Source organism: Equus asinus, chromosome 2, assembly GCF_041296235.1.
Source record: "Equus asinus isolate D_3611 breed Donkey chromosome 2, EquAss-T2T_v2, whole genome shotgun sequence".
NCBI lineage: Eukaryota > Metazoa > Chordata > Mammalia > Perissodactyla > Equidae > Equus > Equus asinus.
Window position 1 is genome coordinate 103728695 of NC_091791.1, and position 13868 is coordinate 103742562.

Consider the following 13868-nt stretch of genomic DNA (forward strand, 5'->3'; position numbering starts at 1 on the left):
TCACAATAAGCCTGCAAGGTAGGTTCAAGAATCCTGGTTTAACCAGTAAGAATCCGACACTCAGAGAGCCTGAGCAGTCTGAGCCTCCAGTCCTACACAGCTCTGGAGGGGTAGAACCTGGATTCAAACCCAGATCTCCGGCTGCTTTTCTCTACACCACACTGTTTCCCCCAAAATACCTTCCCTAGTGGTGTCTTCTCTATCATCTCACAGCCTTGTAAGCCTGGAATCTCTTTTGTGCAGTCTAAACAGCTTTCTACCACTTGCTCTCTTTCCCAGTTTCCACCAGTCAAAATCCTATCCCTCTTACAAAACTTGGGCTCAATGACCTCTCCCTTTGTAAACCCACCTGGCACCTTCCATCAGTGTGACCTCTGCTTCCAGGGAATTCTCCCCGTCCCACGCTTGGCTCTTATAACACTTCGCACTTTCTGTACTTTATCAGGGCTTTTTCAATCCTTAGGTGACTTACCTAAACTATCAATTCTCAGTGGGAGGGAGAAAAGAAAGGATATTTATTGCGCACTGACTTTGTTGTCCTTAATGCGAGTAATCCTATGATGACTTTTTACCTGCCACGTTACAGATGAAGAAACTGGACACGCAGGAACCTGAAGAGGTGGCGTGAGACGCAAACCCAGAAGGCAAGAACAAGAAATTACAGAGCATCCCCCTTCTGAGACTCCCCCATCCACAGGCGTCCAGTACCGTTTGTGCAATGAATTCATGAATGGATGTATGAATGCATGAACATCTGAAGGTTGACTTACAATAGGAACTCAGTGAGAAATGACATGGTTAGGAGAGCTGAAGTATCCTGAAAAATACACATTGCAAGTGCAGAGGGGGTTTTGTGGCCGCAGAAAATCCCAAACATTGAAACAAACCCAGAGTAAAAAGAAGGGGTTTCCTTAACATTTTCACAACCAAAAGTGTGGCTGCGCAGACCGAGTACAGAGAAGCATTTGCAATCTACAAACGTCCCTCCTTGGGAAAGCTCCAGAACACTGTCCGGTTTTGTTCCCAAACTTCGGGCCGCGGGGGCCGGCAGGCGGCTATCTCTTTAAGAATCTGGTCGAAGTCCTTTTCCTCTCCCGGCCCCGCCCCCTCGCGGGCCGGGCGCGGCCCGGGCACCCACCCCTTTCTCCTCCCGCGGACGGAGCTACAGGTTCCGCCGCCTGTCCGTCACAGAAGCGCCGTCTCTGATTGGCTTCTGGTCGGGAGGCGGGGCGGGAAGGCCGGAGAAACTAGTTTGGTGGCGGCGCCTGGCTGTACCGCGGCGGCGGCGCGCTCGGGCTGCGGGGAGCCGGGGAGGGCAGCGCGGCGGCGGCGGCCGGAGCGGTGAGTACCCGGGCTGGGCTGGGCTGGGGGCGCCACCTCCGGCCGCTCTGGCCGCGTGGGGCCACTGGCACTTGTCACCACCTCCCCCGCCCCCCACGACGATCCCGGGCAGGGACCGGGGCGCTGGGTGCGCTCGCCCCGCCGTGGGAGCCCCCGGCAGAGGGAGCCTCCGCGGGCCGCGTGCGGGAGGAGCGCAGGGCGCTTGGTGCCCGGAGCCGCCTCAGTCCCCGCGGGGTCCAGGGGGCCTGGAGTCGGGGACAATGGTGGGGAGGGGACCGTAGTCAGCCGCCCGCTCCCCAAGCCCGGCCCCTCCCGCCTCGCGCGTGCCGGGAGAGCCGGCGAGGGTATTTGCGCCGAGCTCTGGGCCAGGGAATGAATTGTTTTGCAAATGGATGTTGCGCGCGGGAGCTGCAACTCTTTCCCCTGGGAGTGGTTGATTCATTGAGTCCGCAGACTCTGTTTTTAAAAAATTACTATCGATCCTGGAAAGAGGAGGCTGCTTGCCTTTGAGGATGCGAGCGCCGGGCTCTGCGCCCCGGCCGGGCCACGTCCCCGCGCGCTGGACGCCGAGGGCTGGGTGGCTGCCTGCCTCGTGTCGAGCGAGGGACGAGGGGTGAAACCAACGAAATGTCGCCCGCGCGAGCCGTGCCGGGAGCCCCCGGGGCGTTCGTGTCCCTCCTGACGGGGCCCCTCGTCTCTGTTTAAAGAGCTGTGGAGCAGGAGAGCAATGATCACACGCTGTAAGCCCACTCACCTGTCCACCGTGGTCGCAGCCACCCTGGCAAGTCCAGAGCAAGCCTCCTCCAGCCCTGCTGTCCCCCTCCCCCGTCTTGCCCTGGCTCTAGGACCCCCCCCGCACTTGGGCACGCCCCCACTCCTCTTTCCCCCGCCGCAGAGTTGCTTGAGAAGCTTTTCTTTTAGGACACTGTGTCTCCAGGGCCACCGGACACTTTTTTGTGCTGCTGCTTCAAAGCCCCCAAAGTTCGTTTCCACTATCTTTGAGCAAAGACAAATCTGTTTAGAGATCTGATCAAAGGAATTGGGGCGGGGGCAGAGCCAGGCCCCGGCGGGTTCCATCTGGACGTTCTTGGGTCCTGCTGGGTTGCTTTGAGCCCGGAAAGGTTCCCTGAGCTTTGGCCCTCCCTGGTGAGTCAGGGCGGAGAACACCAGGTGTGTCCTGTCCTTTTGCTTTCACTCTGCTGGTGTGACCGAGGGAGGGAAGCTGCCAGTGGCACTGGGAGACGAGGCAGGAGCCCCATGTTCTTATCGTGGACCAGACTTTGGTGCGTATGACTTGGGGTCCAGGCCTTTTGAAACCCTGGCCTCAGTCTCCCCATTCATAGGTAGGACTGATGCTCAGTGGGCCCAGGTGTACTGTTAGGATTCCTAGGGGTTGTTGGTAAGGCTTGATCTTAGGGGCTGGGGAGAAGTGGGAGACAAGGTCCAGCCCACCGGGGACAGATTTGGTGTCCTTCGAAGACAGGGGGTCCTTAGGTCACCAAGCTGTGCCTGTGGAGGTTGATGGAGTCAGTCTTCTTCCAGGCCTGGCAGCTATCTCCATCTTGAGTCATTCCGTTTGTCAGGAAGTGACTCCAGGGAGGTGTTAAAAGCAAGGTAGAGGGAAATGGTAGAAACCTCTGTCCTGGGGCTCAGGCTGCAGCGGGATTTATGTTTGTGGTGCAGAGAGAGGAGCTGTGGGCGAGCTGTGCACTCCACATCGGAGATGGCTTCTGCAGCCTGATGCCCCTTAACAGCCTCTTAAACCTGCCGGCACCCAGTGTGGGAAGGAAAGAGGAAGATTGCCCACGCCTGGGACTGCGAGGTCTGCAGCGAAAGTAGGCTTGGTTCTCCCCATCTATTGCCTGGGAGGTCGAGATGGAGTGCTGTTTAGTGGGTGGTTCATTCATTTGCTAATTGATTCATTGTTTGAAGGATCTTGATTGGGACCCTGCCTTCAGGGAGCTCCTAGGCGTGGGTGGTGTGCTGGCACAAGGATTAGGAGCCCTGACACACCGAGATGTGCACAGTAACCCGGTGATAAAGGCAGCCAGGGGAGCTGAAGGGACACAGGAGGGCACACGGCGGGAGAGGGTTCTAGGCCCTGGGCGGCTGCCTTCTCCCACCACCCACTCCCACTCCTCCCAGAGCCCATTTTCATTGCCAGCCTCAAGGCAGGTGCAGGTTGAGGTAGGGAGAATGCAGAAGGGGCGATTCACCTGGGACTCTGGTGGTCTGGCCTGTGGAGTCAGCAACCCCAGGAGTCCCCAGGAAGATAGATGGCTCCTGGATGCAGCCTCTCTGCTCCTGGGTCCTGGGGGAACCCACCGCACCAGCGCCAAAGATCAGCCCCTCGCCTCAGCAGTTAGTCCCTCTGGACCAGCCTGAGGGTGTGGGTGTGGCCTGGCCAGGCAGGGGGCGGGCAGAGCTGGCAGGAGAAAACAGAGTGGCCAGACGCAAATGAATTGGCTGATGGAGATGCTGGTTTTCATCTAATGTGGTAAATTTCATAATTGAATTGCCTTAGGCAGCCGGGGCTGTTGAAGCGTTTTTCCGAGCCAGAAAACACTTAGTTGGGACAGCTGGGGGCGGGGGCGGCGATGGGCGTCGGGAGAACGGCCGCATCCACAGCTTTTACTCACAGCATCCCAGCAGGACTTTCCCTTAGGAATCCGGGTCTGTCCCCAGGTGACGGAAGTCAGCCCAGCCTCCACAGCAGGTTCCTGACCACCTGGCCCCTGAGCAGCACCGCCACCATCCCAGTCTAAAGGGATCTAAAGCCGATATCTGTCACCCTCGGGGACTCCCCTTGCCAGACTGACTCCAGGTCCCGGTTAGGAGTGGGGAGACGGTGCTGCAGGGATAAGGGGACATAAAGAGGGCTCAGGGACAGGAGGGGGTCCCTGTAACTCTTTTCAGCACAAGGTCAGGGGGAAGAGCATGGATTCAGGACACAGACTTCGGTTCAGATGCTGCCTGTGTCTGTGATCACTCCTGTCCTGGGGTTCCCACCACCTCCACCCACCCGGTCCCCTCCCTCTGGCGCCAGTAGACCCTATTCTTTCCTAGTGCTGAGGCTTGCCTTCCGAGCTCTGTCAGTGCCCTCCTGGATGAAAAAGGGCAGGCACGTGTGACACGCTCATTGGCCTGTTGTTAAAAGTGCCAGCTCTGTGGTCTCAGAAATCCAGTTCAATTGGGAAATTTTACTGTATTTCCTGCAAATACATGAAAATCTTCACAACCATTCTCTTCTCAGTGGTCTCCTGGCCTCTGGCTTGAGTACAGAGTCTGGTCAAGGCTCTCTGGCCTACACCTTGTTTCAGTGGAACTGAGGCCTGAAGTCAACTCTCTTCCCCATCCCACAGGTGGGGAAACTGTTGGCAGAAAGAGCACTTAAATAGGGGTCTGGGAGTGCTGCTCTGCCCCTGCCTAGCTGTGTGACTTCGTGTAGGTCCCCTTACCTTTGTGAACGTCGATTTCCTCTTCTGTACAATGGGTGCACGCTCTTCTGTACAATGCTTCTGTTCAATGTTTGCTGTAAAATCTCAAAGATTCTCGCAGCCTCTGTTAAGTAGTTGTATAAGGCTTGAGTTATTTGCTTCGCCCTTGTGGGCAGAAAGAGTTTGAGAGACAGCCAGTAGAGTGCAGAGGGGCCGAATTAGAAGTCAGGAGTCTAGAGTGCTAGTTCCAACTTTGCTTCTAATGTGTGCCGTGGGATTTTGGACAAGTCACTTTCCCTCTTTGGGTGCTAATTTTTCCACCTGTAGAATGAGAGGCATGGGGTAAGTAAGTTCTGGTTTCCCTTCTTTCCTGGGTGAATGGCAGCTGAGTCAGACTTTTCCAAGAAACTGCAGAGGGACAGAGTTCGCCTCGCTCGGTTTCTGGCTTCTGCCCACTGCCTTGGAGCTTGTGATCCAGGTGTGAAGGGCTCGCGGACCCTTCTGTGCCTGCGGAGGAGGGGCTCGTGAAGCTGGAGGACTGGGTCAAGGAAGAACCAGACTGCAGCCAAAGGAAGGCGGCACGTGGGGGACTCCATTCCCAAGGTTGCTCTGGCTGGTCCTGGGCTGGGAGCTGGGCAGCAGGTGTGGGAGCCCTTAGGATGACCCTGCCCCACTTGGAACAGATGGGTGGGACCTAGCCTGTAGGGTGTCCCCTGGGCTCAGCTGCCTGGCCACCTTTGAGAAGAGAGATGGATAAAGAGCTCCCAGGAGCAAGAGGGATGGTGAGAGAGCCCAGGGGCCCGGGGAGGGTACAGGGCTCCCTGCCTCTTGCACACCAGGCTTTACCACGAGGCGAGGCTCCTGCAAGACCAGCTGGATGGCTCCTCCGCGTGGAGGCGGGCGCTGAGCAGGGCCCTGGGAGAGCTGCGTCTCCTGCCTGGAGGGAGCACCGTGCTCACCGTGGGCGTCCCTCCCCACCCGCTCTGGCTGCCCAGAAGACACCTTCGACTCTCAGCCAGTCCTCAGAGTAGGATGCAGGGATGGGATGGAAACAGAACGCCTTCTTATTTTCTACCTGCTCCCATCCAGCCCCTGAGGAGAGGCTGACCACAGGTCAATCGAGGCTGAATGGAATTAATTTCCTAATTAAGATAAGAGAGACTTTGCTCATTCAAACCCCAGGACGAGCTGCCTGCCAGGTTTGCAGGTGGCCAGGCCTGATTTGCCTGAGCAGGAGTGAGCACCCGGAGGCCGAGGAGCTCCAAGCCGTGGCAGTCGCATCCAGCATCCAGAGTTCAGGTTGTGCTACGTCCTGGCAGGGCTTTAAGACCCTGGGCTGTTAGTCCCTTAGCCTGTGAATGCCTTTGTTCACAGCTTTGGAAATCTGAGGGAGAAAGATGGACAGCTCCATTCATGCAGCGAACATTTATTTCGCACCTTCTGAGTGGCTCACCCTGGACTAGAAACTAGGAAAAGAAAGTCATGTTCAAAGAGGGTCCTTCCTTGGAAGGTCTGCCTCTGGTGTGTGAGGCAGACAGGTGGTCAGGTGGTTAGGACACAGCCTAGGGTGTGAGTGGCATGTCGGGAGTCTGCCTCAGTTCCCCGTTGGAGAGGTGAGGAAGCGGACTATTATTAGTGTCCCCATTCCAAATGTGTCTGAAGAATACGTTTGCCGTCTGTTCTCTGCCAGGCTCTGGGATGCCGCAGAGAACAAGGCAAGGTCCCCAGCATCCTGCAGCCCCCATTTAACTGAAGGAGGCAGACAACAGATAGACAGCTGCCATTAGGGCTGCGGGAGGCGGATGGGAGGCGTGAGGAAGAGAGTCACTGTTGGGGATCCACTTAGACCAGGGGCCTCAAAGAGGCCTCTCTGGGCTGCTGACATTTGAGCCCAGACTTGCAAGAGGCAGCCGTGGGAAGATCCAAGGAGGGGCGTGCCAGGTGGAGATCAAGCACGTGCACAGGCTGGGAACATCCTGGGCTGGGGAGGCGACGACGAGATGAGACCCAGAGATAGGTGCCACCTTGCATTCCGTAATCTTCTGATTCAGAGGGAGGCTAAGGAAAACACGTTCCTTTTAAGTTGTTTTATTGTTTCTTTATTTCAATAATACATTAGTAGATTCCCTTTGTAAACAAAGACTATGAGAAGAAAGGAGCATGGTGTGAAAGTCGCCCTCCTTGGTATCTGTCAGTGGTTTGATGTACGTCCTTCTAGTCCCTCTTTGTATGTACAGATTTTGTTTTTATGTGGCTTGGATCGTACTGGACACTCCACAACTTCTATCACTAAGGGTGTGGTGGAGTCCTCTCCCTGTTCACAACTGCAGAATATTCCACAGCGTGGCCAGCCCCCCACCTTTCATCTCCCTGTCTCCTAACGAGAGATGTTTGGGTTTTTTCTGATTTTTCTTTTTTCCCCCATACAACCCAGGAAGTCTTGTACATCCTTGATCGTGCATCTTTCTCATCTTTAAAATTTCATTGTCAAAGCCAAATGCCTTTCGCCAAGACAGCCAGTTCACTCTCCCACGGACAGTATCCGGGAGCCCATTTCCTCATCCTCATCCACACTGGATAGGATGCATGTTTTCACCTAATGTGATGGGGGAAAATGATCTCATTAAATTATTCCTTTCTTCTTTTAAAAAAAGTGATCCAGTTTCTTCAGGGTTCCTCTTTTTATTTTAACCCATTTTTGTTTTTCCAGAAGATCAAGGTTTAGCGAGTGCTGGCTCTGCCTCTCCTGGTCTCCTGACCTTGCCTGGGGACTCAGCGAGCCTGTGCCCTGCGAACTCATCTGTGAAATGAGGCCCTTTTAATCCCTGCCCTGCCCCCTGCCAGGCTGCTGTGCACTGCAAATGGGCAGACATTCCTGAAAGTTCATTTTATGCTGAAAAGCTCCGCACACATCACGGGGTTGACTAGTGAAGGCCGGATATCTGAAGCTTGGAACCTTTGAGTGAATCCGGGGGTCTTTAAACAGCGAGTGTGTCCAGGGGAGGGCTACGGTGTCTCTAGGTGGGACGTCCGCCTGGCGTCACTGAGTTGGAAAGGGCCTCGCGTAGCTTGAGTGAGAAGCCACAGGGCCAGCCACGGCCATGAGCTCCTTCTCGTCTGTCCTGCAGGTGTAAAGCAGTGAGCCGGGAGGGTAGAGAAAGTCGTCTAGCTGGTCCACAAAAAGGCTCAGAAAGCAGCATTGGCCACCACAGACCTCATAAGCCACCTGTTTACCTGTTGGTGGAGGCTGCAGGCTGGGGCTCCTAGAACTTGATGAATTTCCATGTGTATTACTTTGGGGGTCCTTGTCTGTTTTCCTCTAACAGGAGGCTTTTAAGCAAAAGATTTATGAAAGGGCCCTTGTACTTGATTTGGAGACAAAAGGAGGGGAAGCTGTGGAGACCGATAGAGAAGGGAAGGTGGGATCTGCAGCCAGGGAAATCAGGCCCATGTGCTCTCTGGGCGGCATCAGGCCCCTTGATGGGGAGCCAGCGGACTGGTGGCCCCATGGCCTGGGCCCCTGGAGGAATTTGTTACTGCTGGAGTGAGGGGCCTGGGGACGTTTTAGCCAGGCTCTTCTCTCAGTGCCCAAGTGGGTTCTGTCTAACACAGCTCGCCCCAGCCTTGGGGGCAGCACCCAGGCCTGGCTGCCATTCCCCTGCTGCCCTGGGGATGCCTCAGACGAAGCCGTGGTGGAGGCCACAGTTATCCCCGACCTGTTGGGACAGCTGCAGGGGAGCTCTCGACCGTGGACAGGAAGGTGGATAGACATGGGGAGGGTGATGGAGAGCACATGAGCAAGGGACAGTGGGACCCCCACGGGGCTGTGGTAGGGAGGTTCCCACTTTGGAGGAGGAGAAAGGGGCGGAGGTTGGCAGAGCAGGAGGAGAGAGGGAGCAGGAGGAGGGAGGGGCGGAGCCTGGCTTCAGGCACTTCTCAGCTCTCCCCTGGTTCTAGGGGTGAGGCTTTTCATGACCCGAGAAGGGGAGCATCTCACTCTGGAGCTGGTCCCAGGATGGTCTGCTGGGGGCAGGGCCGTGAGTGGGCTGCCCTTGGGGATCCCGCCCCACTGCCACCTGCGCCGGCTCGCAGGCGTCCAGCGGAGCTGGCGTGGGTTTGTTGCCAGGTTTCTTCCCAGCACCGGAACGACCGGCGTATCTGCTGCAGGAAGTCGCAGCTGCTATTTTTACCGCTCCAACTAGGACTTTTTACTGGAAGGTCCAATTACAAGCAAAATGTTAGGGTTTGGCTGGCCAGCAAAGCCCTGGGAGGCCGTCCAGCCCAAGGTCAGTGGGTGTGTAAAGACACATTTGCACGTGGACACACACCTACCCTGGCTGTTGGGTGGCTTCCTCTGAACCACTCCCAGTGCCTGGAGTTTTCCTCTAGGCAAAAAGGAAGCCTTTGCTGGGTTTTGCCCAGATAATTGCCCCCCCCCCCCCCCGCCGAACACCTTACACTGGCTGGTTATGCGACTGTGAAGCTGACCTACAGAGCAGTAACCCATTCTGTTCCTGACTACCCAGGAGCTGGAATTTTGTTGAATGAAATTGTTGAGAACCTCTGTATGCTACATGCACCGCTAAGTGCTAAGGATGGAGATAAGGAAGCCAGCCCTGTGCTCAAACGTCGCACATGCAGCAATTTCAGAATGCAGGGAGTGCAAGTTTTCCCTGAGCCCCTGGCCAGGCACCCGATATGCTTTGGCTGTATATATGCCTAATGGCTGGAGGCCATGCAGGGCTTGTCCTCAGTTCTGTTGCTGCATAAGAAATCATCAACAGCTTAGTGGCTCCAACAAGGCCTGTTTCTTAGCTTACCTTCCTGTAGGTCAGAAGCCTGGGCTGGCTCGACTGGGTTCTCTGCTTGGGGTCTGAAGTCCAAGGTCAAGGGATCAGCTGGACCGGACCTTTCTCCCAGGCTCTGGGTGAGAATCAGCTTCCAGGCTCATTCAGGTTGCTGGCAGAATCGAGTTCCTGCGGTTGTGGGACTGAGATTCCTGTTTCCTCACTCGCTGTCAGCTGGATGCTCATCTCAGATCCTAGAGGCAGCCGACTTCCGCGCCATGTGGCCCCCTCCATCTCCTCGCCAGCAGTGGGCCGTCCTGCTCCAGATCTCTGCATCCACTTCTCTGGTTAGCGGGAGAAAACTCTGCTTTAAAGGGCTCCTGTGATTAGGTCAGGCCCACCCAGGTAATCTCCCTATTTTAAGGTCACTTGCTTAGTTAGTGACATCATTAACGACATAGGCAGATTCCTTTGCCTTGTAGGTGACATGGTCACAGGACTAAGACCAGGGGTGGAGATCAGGGGACCGTGTTTGAATTTTCCTCCCACAGGGTTCATGCTGCAGCAACAGCAATATTAGTAAGAGCAGCTCTCGTGAATTGAGTGAATTGTGTGTGTCCTACTGTGCTAGGCTCTTTACATGGGTTCTGTCGTTTAATTCTCAGGATAGCACTTGAATGTAGAGATGGTTATTGTCACCCCCATTTTCTAGATGAGAAAAGTGACGCTCAGAGAATGGAAGTGTCCTGGGCCGGTCACACAGTTGGAAACAGCAGTGCTGGGATTTGAAACCAAGGTCTTAGTGCCTGACCACCCCATTGAACTGCTCGAGGTCGGCATCTGCAGCCTGATTCCTGTGATTTATGGAACCCCATCGAGCACAGGCTTGAGGGCTGCTCTTTGCCATCTAGCATTTAAAATACTTAAATATGAAACATATCAGTCATACTGCAAGTTAATACAGCAGACACTCGGGACCGTGAATGTGGGTTTAACAGATGTCTGGATCTTTTAGATTCTTGTTCCAGTGGATATTGTGGTTAATCCATTTCCCTTTCAGCAACATTTGTTGAGCACCTAATATATTCTAGGCAGCAAAGATGACACAGAATACTGTCCTCGAGGAATTGGAAATAAAAATAAAGACACAATATCCAATGACCCGAAGGAATAAATAATGCTGGATAACAAAGGGATGTCACAACACTGCAGCAAAGACTCAACACTGGGTATTGGAATGTTCATTGCAGGAGACAAGACAAAAATGTTTTATTTACTCACTGCTGCATCCCTGGGCCCAGCACATGGCAGCTGCTCGGAAATTACTTGTCACGTTAATTTTTTGAGCATCTACTGTGTACAAGGCCCTCTACGCACCAGACAGATGTCAAGTCCAGAGGTGAGTGTGACCATGAAATGAGAGGGATTGTGGAAGGAGGGAGTGGCCTTGAGAAGGCAGGAGGGGAGGAGGGGAGGGCTGGAAAGGCCAGCGGGTGCCTGAGTGAGTGGTGGGAGGGAGAGGCTGCGGTAAATGATGAAGCTGGAGGAGGGCAACACCGAACAAGGCTTGGATGTCAAAGCCTCATGGAAGGTTTTGAGCCCAAGATGTTGGTGGTCAAAAGCAAAGCCTTTGGCACTGATTGCTGGGAGGGGGAGACCCTGGGGACGCGCCCGCTACAGCCCAGCCTGCAGTGGGGAAGGCCTCATCTCATCTCCAGCCTCGGACTAGCCACACAAGGGAGCCAGAGGAAGATTTAATGGAACTCGGTGGCCAAATGATACGCTCAAAATGTATATGTGAGTGAGTTGCAATTCTTGGGCACCCGTGTATTTGGCTATAAATACACATCCAGATGTAATTTCAAGAGACCAGGAATTATCAGCTGCAGAGTGCAGCAGGCCACGCCACGCATGGCCCTGTGGTTCGCTGTCTGAGGCCCTGCCCTACAAACCAGCAAGGACTGTCATTTAGGAGAGCGCCAGGGGGTCCTGTGGTGAGAAGAGAGCGTCTGCTAGTGCAGGGAGGAGCAGAGCAGGCCTGGTGATTAGAGGGAGGCTCCCGGGGTGGGGGGAGGCCAGCCAACACGGAGGTGGGTGCTGCCTCCTGGGCCCCACGTCCCCATAAGCTGGGGAGGGGATGAGACCCCTGGGGTGTGCATGTTTCCTCTTTCACCCGCCCCACGCTTCCCATAGAAGTGCCTTTTGCTCTGAGTTCTTAAAAAAACATGTTAATGTGGAGGGTAAGGAAGTGTTCTGCTAACCGAGTGTTCTCGAAGTGTGGCCTGAGAGGGTCCCTGAGGTTCGGAGTCCACAAGGTCAGAACGGTTTTCGTGGTATTACCAAAGTTTTAATTTGCCTTTTCCAGTCATTCTCTCAGGGTGCATAACCCAGTGAACCAGTGTTTCCCAGTGGCCATTGCGCGATGGTAAGCAAGTCATGCTTGGGTCAGCGACCCATTCAAAGTGCAGGCAGACCAGGATGCGATGCCCTGGGGTCCAGAAGTCCACTGATGGGGGCTGAGCTTCCCCATGCAGCTTACCTTTAAGAACTGCTGTCAGGTCTCGGCGATTCAAGGAACAATGGCCACAGTTATCTCAAAAGGCCCTTAAAATCTCCTCCCTTCTACCACCTATCCATGTGAGGCTGGATTTTCTTCATATTCTTCAATCAAAATAGCATTTCACCACAAACAAATAAATGCACAAGCTGATAGGAGAATCTAGTACTCTTCTCAGTAAAGTTTTTAAAAAATAGATTTATGAAAAACATCTGTTGCTTATGTTAACATATAATGGGTAGTTATTACTGTTTTTAATTTTTTCTGAGTTGTAATTTCAAATACGGTAAGTATCAGTAGGCAGAACTACATAGATGAAAACTCCACAGGGTCCTCAGTCATTTTTAAGTTGTAAAAAGATCCTGAGACCAAACCTTTTGAGAACAGCTGTGCTACCTGAAGCGCCTGTAGGTCGGGAACGGGGTGTGGGGTACTGAGCCCGGCTCTCTACACCTGTTTTCCCCCTTTTGGTCCCTGCACAATCCTATGAGGTTGGTGTAATTATTTTCATGCCCATTTTGCAAATGTGGAAACTGAGGCGCTGAGCATTTGAGTGCCAGGCTCAGGTTCTACAGTGCGGAGGTGCCGTGGAGGCGGGCGGAGGGTGGGTGGCAGCCTGATGTCGATGTTCTCCAGCGGTGGGGGTTGGGGGGGAGGCAGGCGCCTGAGAGGGCCTGTTGCCCAGGTCCTGTCTGCGCCCTCGAGCCGTGCGCCCTGTTGGGCAGCCGGCCCTCTTCAGGGCATCCCTCCGTCTGGCAGGGAGATGGGTCCTCACACGCTTCCCTCTTTCCCAAGCCCGGGAAGGATGATGCGGGTCTGCTGAGTGGCAGCAGGGTGGGGAGTGAGCGCCGACTGTGGAGGGAAGCAGCTTTGAACACTGAGGCCGTGTGCACACTTTTTCTCTGAGCCTCAGTTTGCCCGTCTGTACAGTCAGGACAGGGACCCCTTGAAGAGGCCTCGTAAGGGTTAAGTGGAAGAATGCGTGTCAGTGGCCTGGCACGAAGGGTCAAGTGCAGCGAGGTTTTTAAACCATGACACTGCATCTGGCACAGAGTTCAGCGGGCTCAAAGCAGGTGTCCTCTGCTCTCGTCCCCAGCAGTAGCTGCACTCAGCCAGTTTCTCACACAGCCTGCCAGCGCTGGCGGGGGTGTGTGTGTTTTGTATCTGTGCGTGTGTCTCAATAGGTAGTCTGGTTTCTAACGTATGTAAAAGATAACAGCCTGTACACAGCACTTCTCCTTTTAGCACAGAAAGCCAGTTGCTTAGATTTTTTTTTATACCGCTGCGTAGTACTCTGCTCTGTGAGCAGACCGAAGTTTGTTTACATGGGCCTCTCATTCGAGAATGTCGAGGTGGTTTCCAGCCTTTTGGTCTTGCAGCCGATGTGGCAGTGGATAATCTCGCGCTTGTGCAAGTGTGGCTGAGGGCAAATCCTAGGAGTGGAAACACCAGGGCCGCAGGCACATGCATGTGGCATCTTGAAAGATACTGGCGACTTGCTCTGCAGCCACCCTACCCTGCTCTTGGCCCCCTCCTTGGGAAGAGAAAGACAGAGCTGTGTTTTGGGCTCTTGGAATTGAAGAAGATTCTGATTCTGATTCTGATTCGCCGCCAACACTGACAGCCTGGAGAAGAACGAAGCTCCTAGACAACAGGGGGAAAGAATCCCCTCCCAGTAGATGGTGGGTGCATTACTCCGGGCTTTTTTCTGATCCATTCTGCATGTTCCTTTCCTTCAAGACTCTC

General features: G+C 54.5%; 1 protein-coding gene across 6 annotated transcripts in view; it reads left to right on the top strand.

Annotated features, from left to right (window-relative positions):
* The first annotated feature begins 1225 nt into the window (after positions 1-1225).
* KLHL25 (kelch like family member 25) overlaps positions 1226-13868 on the top strand; it is a 34027-nt gene continuing 21384 nt past the window's right edge. For 2 of the 6 annotated variants that reach the window (XM_014842535.3, XM_070495738.1), the window contains exon 1: positions 1232-1341. The gene's annotated coding sequence lies outside the window, so the exon portion shown is untranslated. Of the gene's footprint in view, positions 1342-10621; positions 10965-12966; positions 13805-13868 lie in introns of those variants that run through there. The other 4 variants (XM_070495708.1, XM_044761645.2, XM_044761644.2 and 1 more) reach the window with 3 other exon arrangements.